Raw genomic sequence first — 14183 nt, forward strand, 5'->3', positions numbered from 1 at the left:
TAAGTAAATAGCATTTTATATTATAACGATATAACACAATTATTTTAAATAAATATTGTAAGTATACTCGTATTATGACGATTATTTGATTGTAATTATAAACGGCTAATCTCACAATGAATCATTGTGTTCCCAATTCTATATTCGAAAAAATATAGGCATTTTTAAATAATTTTTAAAGAAAACACTTTTTTAACGGATTGAAGCTATGTATTCATTTTTTAAAGCCGATGTACATGGCCAAGGAACAACAAGTGGTCGGTAGTAAAGACAAAAATACTTATTTAATTTTTTAAATTATATGTAAAACCTTAAGGAGTACCTTCTCTTGTCAAGACCACAACTTACCCAGAAGGCACCTTCTGGACATGCTTTTCACGATGTTTTAAATCACGTTTTGTGGAACCCACTCTTCTGTATTGACTCTTTTTACCTCCCTAAAGTTTTGTGTAGGTTGCACTGATGTTACTTGTATCTTAAGAACATCCCACTCATGCTAAATTGTATTGAGATCTGGACTTCGAGCTGGCCAATCTAAACGATGGATCCCAACTTCATAGTCGCCAAGGCGGTGTAGTCGGGCATTGTCATCCTTAAAATGGAATTATTTTTTATGAGACGTATTTATAATTCTCAACCGTATTTGTTGTGAGAACTTTTTAGTTAACGTTTGATGTCGCCTAATCAGAAACAAATTTCAATATTTAATTAATTATTTATACAAACGAATTTATAAAAGTCAAACGTTTTCATGATTAATCTTCTTCAAAAAATATTATCTATTATCTGTTAATAATTGCTTAAATATTACTTCTAATAACTTGACAGAGAAAGGTAAGTCTACAATTAATTAGCCAGGGAATATTACAAGATTTTTTGTTAATCTCGCTGTAAATAATAAAGTATATGGCGTTCGGCAAATATTAATACAATCCATATTTCAAAAGTTTAGAAGTTCCAAGACTCCGAGCGAAGTCCGATTTAAACGACTGAACACAGAAATTTCTGCTCATATATCAAGTTTTACATAACCATATTATACATATAAAGAGAAAATATATAGATATGTAAAAAATATAAAATTGCTTCAATAATTTTGTACCGTCAGCCATCCATTTACTGATTTAAAAATTCCTCATTCGTGCAAATTCATTGTTTTCTGGCAACTTTATTTGCAACGGATAGTAATAAAATATATATCTTTTTTTCTAAGTATTTAAAGTATTTTAATATTTTTTTGAGTTTTTGAGCAGTTCAAACATTTGGGTTATGCGTTAATAATTTATTCAAGAGTGTTGTCCTAGCGATTTAAACGCGTGTCTCTCCTGATGTCATGTTTTCTAATCACTGCGATGCTCCAATGGAAATTTCTAAGTGCGCAATTAACACGCCCAAGTATGGCGAACGAATACCGTCTTTAAACCACCCAAAACACCGACCACTTAGAGGTTATGTACTTGCTTATTAAGAAAAAAAATATCTCGGAACAGTTAAAGAAATCGTAAGGTTGAAGCGTCACTGATTTTCTTAAATAACTTATGTCGTCGCAAAATAGATCACGACAATATAGTACCAGGGAATGCAATCGAAGTTTAACACTATGCCACAAGCGGCCTCTTGTAATTCCATTATCACAAAGCCAACAGTTAAATTTAACAGAACCTTGTTATCAAAATAACCTTATTTTTACTGCTCTTTCTATTTGGCAAAAGTTTGAAACATGGAAATAGTAACTTTTAAACACAACTAAAACTTTTTGAATAGAATCAAATAAACTAGCAACTATGAACAGAACAACAATTTTCTCATTATGCATTATGGTATTCGAGATGAAAAATTTTGAAACAAAGATTTAGTTTGACCTAATAATACGAGATATTAGATTCAACATTTATTTATGTTGGCTAGGTTATTGAAAGAAACAATACAAGCACAAAATATAGATCATATTTTATTTATTTATTTATTTAGTACTCCAACGAACTATTAATTTTATCCCAAGCAACGATGCACACGTAGTTGATATAAGAAAAATGTTATGAAAGCCCATAAAATGTATACATGTTATGTATATATAATGTATAACATGTATACATTATATGGTCTTTCAGTACTTCATAACATTTTGTGTTATGAGTACAGAGTGTCAATATTAATTTTTGTTGACAAAGTCTACACTCAAAATGGAAACGTAAATAATAATATTAGTATATTTCAAATAGCCTTCATAATGTAAGGAATAAACAGCAATATGAATGCTTGGTAAGCCGTGATAAATGACACTATCAAGCAAGCCGCAAAGTTTATTACCTAAAAAGTGCTCCATCAAAACGCTGCTCAGAATAAAGGGATTTGCCTTCATACGCAAACACCAGCTATAGTTTCAGCGACACGCTGTAAAAGTTACATGGTACGGGGAGTTTGGTATTATTTTCCACTTCTGAATGATTATATTACAGTAACAGTATATCAAATTTTAAATTAGTTTTGTTATAATTGATTGCTTCTTGATGAATTTGTTGTTAATTTTCATAAAACTGTGGTTTAGTGGACAGAAATATTTAAAGACTTTCTAGTTTTAGGTTTTTACATATGGAAGCGAGCAATGTATACAAAATAGTATAAAAGTAATCATAGGGCACTAGTGAGTGACAGACACTGCAATTTAGATACCAATTATATTATAGATCGTATATCGCGATAGGACAGATGTGACATTACCAAAGTGTCGCGATATCATATGCTAGACAAACCGTTGCGAGTTTCACAATAAAATATTTACTTATAAACCTTAAAAGAATGATGGGAATCACCGCTTTTATTGCCAAAAATTCAACAATGCAATCGCCATAGTGTATATCGTAATTACTTCTCTAAATTTAATGGTTCGTAACGAACACTTCTTGCGACTAAATATCTCTTATGCACATTCGTAACAATATAGGTAAAACGAAACTTTAATAGTGATATTTTTTAGACTAACTTATGCTTAATATTTAACAATATTGTCTTCAACTATACAGTGCTTTCTGCGTTGTATAGATTAATATCATATTCAATCGTAGTTCAATAAATGCGCCTGTATTACTGGTGCGTCGATAAGCATTAAAATTTTAGTAATATATACCCGTTTTAGCTTAATGAGGAATCCGGATCCGAAAGAGAATGCAATTATGTCTAGTCAGATTCTACCCAATATTAGGTAGAAACAGTATGTCAGATTATGCAGCATCCTATCTGGGTTAATCACACCCACTGACTTTATGCTCTACTCTGAATTTATTGGAAAATTACTGGAGCATAATTTCGATAATATCATCGAAAAATTGTAGTTTGATTTTCAGAGAGTGTGGCTCTCCACAAGATCGCGGAAAAACAGGTCAACACAGAAACAATTACGTTTCCAAATTACTTTTTTCATAAATAAATCTGTAATACGAGTACTTGTTGGCCCAAATAATGGTTCACGTTTCTTTAATACTTATTTTTATATTGAATTGTATAGTATCATTAAATATATGTCAATAAAGGAGTCGTACGTGGCTGACAGTAGACGAGATAGCTTCTTATTACCTTCCCTAAAAGCCCTAACGGGGCTGTGACTGACAGCTTACTTCAACATTTGTCAACTTTGTATGAACTAAGTAAAATAAACCTGACAAACTTAAATGTCTAACTTAAAACGTAGTTGAGCTTAGGAATTTCATTTTTCGACTTAAAATGATGCTTTATAAGTTTTTAATAACATTTGTTTCGTTTCTTATTTATTTATTTTATTAATTTGCTTATCAGTATTGCTACAGCTACTCATTAAACAATATCCAAACAATTACATTCAAACATAAACAAAGCACAGTTAACAATTTTACATATTTATACAAAAATAAAAAACAAATTTATATTTATAATAAATTCCATATGCAATCATTATTTTATATGTTAAAAAAAGATACTAGAGACTTTTATATTATGTTTTAAGTATTTTTTAGTGAATATACTATTTGTTGGTAACTTGTGTTATAATCTGAGGGTAAACGATACATGACTGAGTCACGTAAATAGATTCTATTAGACCGAAGAATTTTGAATATTTGGATTTGTTTTGTACTGTATGAAGAGAGGGGTGTGAAATAGTAAAAGGGACAATAACTCAGGACAGTCAATTTTCCTTTCTTCAAGTCCTTTATAAATTTTAAATATGCCTTTTAAGTATGCCATACATAATATTATTTAAGCAATACAAATATTAAACTCTCCGTAAGTTACATGGCCACATTCGTAGTGAATAACTCTCAGACCCAGGTTTGATTATAGATAACAATACTAATGAAAATGAAAATGATCATTTTTTAAAATAATAGGCAAGTAGGTGATCAGCCTCCAGTGCCCGACACTCGTCGTCGACTTTTTAGGTCTAAGACATGTCGCTTTACTCACGATATTTTTAAATGCACATATAAGGAGAAAGTCCATTGGTGCACAGCCGGGGATCAAACCTACGACCTCAGGTATGAGAGTCGCACGCTGAAGCCACTAGGCTAACATTGCTCTAACAAAACTTTACTTGGAAAAAATACCGTTGAAAAAGAGACGTTTTAAAATGGATAGCAACTAACCGAAGAAATAATTAAATTATTCACATATGCTTACAGAATATAGTAAGGAGGTTAGAGTGTAGTAGAAAATACATTACGATATTAAAGTAGCTTGGTTCAAACCCGGTGGATCTTAGTTTCAGAAAACTTGGAGCAGTTTGCTCTATATGGAAATAATGCGAAAACTTGCAGTAGAATATATGTAGAACTTTGTGTAAGAATTATTTCTACAGGTATTAAAACTTAGATGTGAATTAATCCAAAAAGATATACACTAATTTATATAAGTGCAAAATGTTTTACATATCTTAAATAAATTAACTACTTCCAAATAATTAATGTATTTTGAATTACATAGTATCGTTTAAGCCTTAGTACTTATTATTGTTCACTCTATATACTTTGTATATGATTTCATAAAGAAAATTGCTGTTTTATTTCAATTTCCATGAAAGGAAAAAATTGAAGAAACTTAAGAAAACGTTATTGTTTCACTAATTTAAGAAAGCTCAGCTGAGCGTAGGATTTAAATTTTTGTAAACATGTTTGTTTCAAGATTAGTTACGCGTTTGACCCACTTCTTTTTATTGCTTGGATCTTTTTGTTCGCCCTAATCCGAAGGATGGCTTTGAAGTTTAAGACGCCCTTTATTCAGGGCCGCTCTCGTCTTAATGACGATGCGAATGACATATTGTATAATACAACACGTTCAGCTACTACGGAATATTAAACTAATTTACCAATGCCAATGTAGATAGAAAAAAGGTGTTGCAAAGCGGAATATTCATTTCAGATTGTTGTATCTGTATGCACGATGTTTAGCCTTTTTCCCATATCACGCCTTTTCGGGTCTAGGCCGTACAATATCAGCTTTGACAGACGTCCACCTATCTCATTGGTCTATGTTAAATTTATTTATTCATACTTCATTGCATTTAAAATCACGAACAAATATTATAAGTGATATGGCCTTATCGCTAAAAAGCGATTTCTTTCGGGTTGTTCGAGCCAAGGCTGTACATTTTGCTTTCTCAGGTTTTCTTAGTTTAACAAGCGTGATGATTTACTATGTATGTACGTGCCCTGGCTGTACCTTTTTATCACTTATAAGCATGATGATTTCCTAAATCGTCGAAGTTAAGCTCCGAGAGCATAGCTACGCAGGCACTCTCTTCGACTTTAAAATTGCATTCTTTCATAACATAGCAATTAACATTACATTATATCGCTCATATTCTATTGTTGCACGCGAGTGGTTAATATATAGTAAGAGAAATAAACTACTAATGTTTAAAGCACCCGATGACCCAGAACCGTACACCTAGTAAGGGAAAAGCTTAATAAAGAAATATTATGAGTAAAGTGCCGATTAGAAGTGTATAACCAAATGTTGCATACCAAAATTTAGAACCTTAATCTGAAGTAAAACAAAATCTTAAGTTTTATCTTATTTTAATCTTAAAATATACAACAATATACTAACGATACACAAGGAAAATATGAAATCAAAATAAAATAGTTAAAATTATTGTCCATAAACCACTGATCAGATATATTATATATTTACCTCGCCATTTGTTACCTCATATAAAATAAACATAGACTGGTATCCGACAACACATTTAATTTTACAGGACGTTTATAAAATTATATTTAGTCAATCATACGCTAAGGAATCTGAAAATAACATACAATAATACCTAGATATTCCCGAACGAATAGTGGAAGATAAAAGGTTGCGCTGGAAAAGCTTTCTCGAAGTACCACAAATTTTCAACATCTTCACCATTGCACGAAATATTGGCTTTTATTTCCTGGCTGAAATGGCACATTTTCACCTCATAGATTGTAGCCCCAGAATTTCATGTAATTGGACTGAGGCAGTTACGGGTGTTTATTTAACTGTCACAATTTCGAGAAGTGTTTTAAGATACGTTTTGTGTATTGATTGCGTTCATTTGCTTTTGAATTGAAAATTTTGCTCGCAGATTTTGGTTAATTTTAGTAGATGCGGATTGAATTCATGATTTAGAATTCTGTTTATTCAGATTCTGTGTTGTATCTTATTGTCCATACAAAATAGATACTAAAACAGCGAATGATATTAGTAGTTGGAAGGATTTTCAAGCTTCTTTGTATTATCAGTTTGTTTTTATATGTGATCCTGTTTTTAAAATTGTTAAATAAAAAACGATTAGCAAATACTGAAATATTTCTGTTCTATAAACTTTGCACTAAAATGTAAAGGTTGGCAGGGAGAAGAGCTTAGAAGGTATTGTCTACAATTTCATTTTTTAATGTGTGTTTGTATGTCTTTATTACTGTTTCAACTCAAGTACAAAGTTTTCCCAGTAAGTAAGTAATCAAATAAAATATATATACAGAGACTTCACCGTATACCTTCAGTTTTGTGATGAAATTAAACAGTGCGTTCCCAACTGTACGTAAGCTAACAAAACTCGACAACACAAGGACGCTTGGAAAAGATTTTTTCCCTCTATTTGCGCTCCGCTTTACCAAACGTCGTTATTCTGATTTCACTTGCTAATCCGTCTGGTCGAAATCCTTATTCTACCGCATTTTCCGACTATTTTTTGCTGAACGTTAAATATGCAAGAGTAATTGCATAAACGCGGCGTAAAAATGCAAGAATGATCTAGGTTTCGACATAAAACTGTTTTAGTGATATAAAAATATTTTTATTTTCGATCTGGTTTTGACATTAACTGTTCTAGTATTGATTGATGTGCCAGTAACAGCTTATTTACTTTTTATTACAAAAGTTAGTCTTTTACTTTGACTACAATTTCAGACCAAATAGAATACGATTATTGTTTTATTTTGATTTATATAAATATATAAGATGCATGTTAGAATGAACACAGTTGACTAAAATTAAGACGGCTAATGGCGACGTGTATCTCGCTCATATATATTAATATTAAGTTTCTCGTGTAAATAAATTTTTTTTTTTTGTAATGAGAAATAAAGTTCTTTAAACATTAAACTTTATATATATTTAAGAACAAAGCTAATAACAGGAATTTTAAGTATGTAAGGTATTTTTGTTTATATTTATTTGATTGATAAATATTACAAAAAAACTGCCAACTAAAGGAAATTAATATTATAATGTTTTGGTCTAAAGGCCTGTCCAATAAGCCAGTTAACGGTCGGATGCACGGCGAACTCGTTATGAGAAAAATTAAATTGTAATCCGTGGGTGCCTGAAACATTTTCAAGTGTACAATTTACCAAAGCATTCATTAGAATTAACTGCTTCATAACTAGAGGACCTAAAAACTTAAAATTATGTATATAAATTTTAAGTTTTTGTTTACATTATTATTAATATTTAATTGTAATTATAGGCATTGGAAAAATTACGTGTTTTCGATATTTCTACATAACAGAGATTTAGTAATAAATAACTCTGAATGACTGTAACAATTTCGATATATATAAAAGTAAATATTGTTTTCAGTATTGTACGCGATAATATATACTAAAATATATGAATACAAATTTATGGCATTATTTACATAACTAGCTTTATGTGCTTTGCACCAATCATGCCCAGCGAGAGACTTGCTCACGGCAAATCTTTCGCAATCGTGTTCGAAATAAATTCATTTTTATATTCGTTAAAAAAATGTATTCGAGAATTAAACAGTTAAGTTAAATGTTGGGAGTCGCTATGTAAAATGATTAGACAGCAAATTAAACTATGACAGTATAAAATGTGTTCTTAATGTTTAAACACGTTTATTACCCTGATTATTTTTTTTACTAGAGAGTGTTAAATGCAAATATGGAATAACGTACAACATTTTTACTATAGCAACCACGGCTTGTTATGAACATTTTTTTATAGTACGTTCACATAAGGTAACAAATAAATAAATTATTGATACGTATACAGTTTTGATTTAACGCTCTTTGAATTAAATACATAAAAAGAAGATTGTGATTTCTGATAGAATAAAGGTGTTTGCATTGAATCTGTCAATCAATAAACATTATCTTACAATTTCATACACAGTTAAAATGTACTGCATCCACACCTACTTAGCGCTCATAGAGGTATCTTGGAAAAGGTAGGTTCCAATTCCAGCTTATAAATTGGGTGGTGGGTAGTTAGAAGGTTGGCTCAAAATTATGTTGGTTCCCTTATAGGTGAAGCTTATAACGAATTGGAATTGTTGTAAAATATATTTAGTATTCGAGAAATAATTGAGATGAAGAAGGAGAAGATGTAGAACGTAGGAGTTACGTACAACACAATGACTTTTAATACCAACAATTACGTCCTTGGACAAAGGCCTCTAAATAAATCCGCAGAAAAAAAAATTAAAAGTTCTAAAATTTAATGCAGATAAATCGATTAGTAACTAGGCATGTAGATAGATATCTAAGCATCTTTATATACAATTGCGTAGAAACAGAAAGATCACAGACAGTAGAAATAGGTCAAACTTCTATGAACATGGTTTTATTGTACTTGGCTTTCGTCCCAATCCCCGCCAGTATGGTAATGAACTAGTACTACTAACTTTTTATATCTTTGGCATCAACTTGTATTAACTTATTCCAATCTCCACATACACATCACAATTCATTACCGCCACTTCCTAACTTTAAAAAATATATAAGATATTAACAATAAAAATACAATTTGAAGAACTTAAAACAATATTTAGCTAAACCCCTGATATATAAATTACGAATGTTGAAACGGGTCTATGAAGCATAAAGTGAAAATCGTTGCTAAGAGAAACATGTTATGAATATCATCACAGGTCTAAGGTCAATTCTAGCTATATAGAAGCGTATATCAAACAATCTCCATTTCAATCTTAACTAGCAAACCATTTTCAGTAATTGTATTTCGCATATATGCATATGTTTTGTAACAAAAAACGTGTTTTGATCCTGCAGTGGCAAAAACGTCACATTACTTTTGTTCTATATTTGCGCGTTATATCAGGTTTCATCTTAATAACGTATTATTAGGGGTTTCTCTTGCCAATACCAGCCATTAACTAGGTACCAATAATCACTAAAATCGGTATCAAGTCAATGTCAACATGAAGCCGTAGAACTCTATTACGCTCCAAATTCTATCATTCTATATGCCCCTAGTTTTATTGTACCCAGTAGAGTGTAATCGTACGTCTTACATATGAACTTGCACCCCATGGACCACGCTACACCCCTAGTCAGTAAATCACAATAAGTTAATTAACAATTATATATAAATGTTGTAAATCTAAAAGTATTTTTGCTATTCATAACTTCTATAGTAAAATTATGTCGGTCAAACAACCAGCATATAATAATAAAATTAGTTTAATTCATGAGAAATAAATATGTTATTCCTTATAAGAGGTAATGCGGCAGCTGAGTATGATGTATTGATTCTCATATAAAAACAATGGGGTATCGACCAAGTACATTTCTTTGTCTGTTTAATGAATCATACGTAAGTAAGTCAGCCTTCTATCCCAATAGGCTCAAAGACATATTAGGGCCCACAATATATTTTTTTTCTATGCGATGGCTTATTGAGACCGATATTGAATGAACTACAGCGAAATGTGATACAAAAACGTAAAGATCAGTACCGCTGTCGCTATTCCGTCCCGACAAAAACTGAAAACATTATTTCATTGCACGCTATTATTAGTGCTTACATAAAAAACATAATTGATGGGTTACCACACATACGCTTAACTATTTGATTCTAAGAAAACACTTATTTACCGGATTGAAGCTATGTATTATTTTAAATTTATAATTATTTAACATAATTTTAAATTTATCCGACGATTCGCGTGCTTTACAGCGTGCGTGGTCACGATGTGGTACATAGCTTCAATCCGGTAAAAAAGTGTTTTTTTTTTTAATTTGTAAAGGCTATGTTAATAAAAGACAATACTATTTTATTTTAGTTTAGATTGGAAAGTATAAACTCAACAAGTACGCAAAATCAACTAACAAAACTAAGCCGAAAATATTGTTAGTCAATAATCGTATCAATATCCGTCATTCAAGATTTATAGCAACAAATTATTCAAGTTAAACATTCAAGAGACTAATTTGCGAGTCAGCTATAAACTTCCCTTCAATTGTTGCTAAGTTGTCTCATACATCAGTCCCTGTATCTAAGGGGTTGTAAAAATAGTACTCCCTACTGAGGGGTAGTGCTGACCCTTTTAACCAACTTCTAGGGATGATGATTACTTGAGTAATTGTTATAGGTTCTGTGGTACGAGCTCTAGATATTACTCTACTACATTTCAGTTCCAGGTTGTAGTACAATTTTATTTTTTAAGATATGAATGTAATCTTGAAAAGTACAAACTTGGACAAATAATATAGCCTTTTTTTATATAACAGGGGGCTGGAGTCTGACATAATTTTTGTACTTAAAAAGTATGTAAATATTAAAAAAAAACTATATTAAGTTTTATTAAATCCGTTTCGACATTATTTTCTCGGTCCGAGTTATTTATAAATTTCCGCTGCATGAAACGTTAGAAAAATATTAACAAAAGGAACATAAAAAAACAAACTCTCCGTTGAAGTAAGAGTTTCGATAAAGTATTTGAAAAAAAAAACAAATAAAAGTTATCGTAGCGACTCGTAAGCACTGCGTACATTGTTCTTTTCATTAGCGCCTGCTAACTTCATTCAATTAGTAAGTAACTTCGAGTAACGACTGACTTTTCTATTATTTTACGACCCAACTTTCATGACCTCTCGGATTAAATAACTTTTAGTACCGTGAAAGCATAACAAAATTTTAAATCGATTTTCGAACAGAAGAACTATTTTGAGAATACCATTAATTTAATTTTTACCTTACGAATATCATCTGCGATTATTCTAATAAATAAATTCTATACGATTTAATGAGACATGTGTAATGTTATTTTTTTTAGGAAATTCTTTAAATTAGAAAACTAATATACAAATAAATATATCACAGTCGAGGCTTAGCACTAAGTATGACACAGAGACATATTCTCATATATTTAAAGAGTAGCACACTGACATACGCAGCATTAGTGCTTAGTATCGAACTTAAAATTACCTTACCTACCCTGAGGCCTCAGCTTTAATATCAATAATTTTTCTTTAGTATTTTTTTCGCTATTCTAGGATATGCTGGTTTACTTTGACAATCATTTACTGAAAGTATTATTTATTGCACATTCAAGCGCACGCCTGAAACTTTAAAATCGCTTTGTCAATCCTACAAGATTTATTATACAATAACTACCTAAATGTTAATTTATTGCGTAATTATATTATGTGTACAAATATATAAGTTGTTCTAGTAAATGCTGGGAAAAGTGACTGCCGGCGAATATAGTTATCTCTTAACTCCAACCATTTTGTTAGTTGCGACGTCTAGGTGTAAAACACTGTATTCTTATTCTCTTGTAAGCGAAGATGAAACTGTAATTTCACAATTCATATAAAATTAGTTTATGTAATTCCCCATTTACATTCAGTAAAGCTAGTTGTATACTTGTATATGTCCTAAACACTGTTGACAAACGCAAGCTGAAAATCAGAGCTAAATGAAAGCACAGCGCTTGGTTTTAAGCCTATACCACGTAAATATGCGAATTGCTTATACATAAATGCTTGTAAATACCAAAGAGACTCACACGTTATTGATATACAAGATTTATAATAATTATTTAATGTACGCCACAGGTTTTGTAAAATGCGTGTTTTTTCATAAAAATGGTGATTATACAAGTAAAACGGCCTACATACGATTTCCTAGGAAATGTATTATAAAAGGTTGCAATTAAAAAAGGGACGTTTCGTTTACTTGTGATTGGCTTAACGGGTCGCTGGATCGTGCCGGGTCTGTGATTGGCCTAGAGGCGCCATCGTTCGCCCTTCGTTTTAAATTACTTACTGGATTGCCGGCAAAAATTGAGTATATGAAAAAAAAAAACATCTTAGAACTATTTATTATGTTAATGATTTTAATAAAGGTTTAATAACTTGATGAAACGCAACACATATCAATCCATCGATCGAACAGTTATTTTTTTAACCGGTTTGAAAATGACACCTGCCTTCCTTAACCTGATGTTAAGTAACACCGCCGCCCATAGGCCGTCTACACTCACACTCCAAGAAGGCTCGCAAGTGCGTTACCCGCCGTTTATGTTTTTTCATAGAATTTAAATAAGGTCATAAGAAAATCTACTGGCATATTTACAAACATAGTGGCTTTTAAATAAAGGTAATATTTAAAACTATTATGCTTTGCCATGTGAGTCTCTACTGTGTAAAGGTTTGAAGCTTATATAAGTGCCAAATAGGTTTAGTTATCGTTTATATATAAGTAGCATATAATCTGGCATAGGTACCGGTTAGTACCATGTACGCTTGAATAACTTAATGCCGGAAATCGCCCTAATTGCCGTATCCACATAATATCCAGTATAGAGAAAATGCTTTTACATTATATCGAAATTTACCAGAATATTTTTTAATATGTGATATTAATAATATCTGCTCAGAGGTAAGATAAGCTATACAGTATATAGCGATAACCTTACATTATTTTCGTATGACACATCAGTAAATAAATTCCAAAATTAAAGATAATAAAGTAGTTCAATAACTATTTTTATTGCAATCAATTAACCTGTTTTTAAGAAATATGTAATAATATTAATTTAGAATTATAATAAGTTTATTTACATTTCAACAAAATAAAACGTAACTGTGATTATGACGTATTTTAATTCAATGTTATAGAAGGAATCCTGAGTTACATATACGCGATTGAGCAAGCAAAAATCATAAATCTAATATTAACCATTCCTGAACACTCAATCTGCCATAACATAATGTAATTTCCCATGGCACCACGCGGTGTGAATCTGTCGTAGATCATAGCTTATACTATACGTTTACCTACTCCATACATCACCAACATATACACAAAACTTGAGTGGGTAATAAATATAAGAATACTTTTGGCACCACCAGTTACTAGATTAATAAGATCGTAACACATTAATAAGACAACTTACGTGCTACACATAGCCCGAAAATATCCACTCACACACACACTATAACACACACAATACGAATAAATTCAGGAGCATGGTTTGGCGGAAAATCCAGGAAAAGTCGCGAAAAACGTGGCTCAAGTGTCGGGTGCTGAGTTCGACTGGCGTACAAGCGGTCGGGGGAGCGGGGCTGTGGGGAATACGCGCAAGCGAACTGTTCTCACAACTTTATTTTTCTCTCCTATTGCCCACTTATCTTTGCCGATGCAGTGCAAAAGCGCAATTAAACCGTCTCAATGAATACATTGTTATTACAAAATCATTTTATGAGTTTTTAATAGTTTAATCCTTAAATATTAAACTATATAAGTTTTATGTTTCAACTTTGTAATTTTTTTTAATTTTATAACTAGGTTTATATTAGCTAATATTATTTGGTTTATTTTGGTAGTTACCCGCTCTACGTTAAAAATCAAACAAACTGCATTAAGATAATAAAAGATTAATATATAATTTTTAAAGAATTTTTCTTCACCAA

General features: G+C 31.2%; 1 protein-coding gene across 1 annotated transcript in view; it reads right to left on the bottom strand.

Annotated features, from left to right (window-relative positions):
• The window catches only part of LOC111003711, a 40918-nt gene extending 27123 nt beyond the window's left edge, over positions 1 to 13795 (bottom strand). The window contains exon 1 of the mRNA XM_022274370.2: positions 13667 to 13795. The gene's annotated coding sequence lies outside the window, so the exon portion shown is untranslated. The remainder of the gene's footprint in view (positions 1 to 13666) is intronic.
• Between the last annotated feature and the right edge of the window lie 388 nt (positions 13796 to 14183).

The sequence above is a fragment of the Pieris rapae genome, chromosome 9, assembly GCF_905147795.1.
Source record: "Pieris rapae chromosome 9, ilPieRapa1.1, whole genome shotgun sequence".
Classification (NCBI taxonomy): Eukaryota; Metazoa; Arthropoda; class Insecta; order Lepidoptera; family Pieridae; genus Pieris; species Pieris rapae.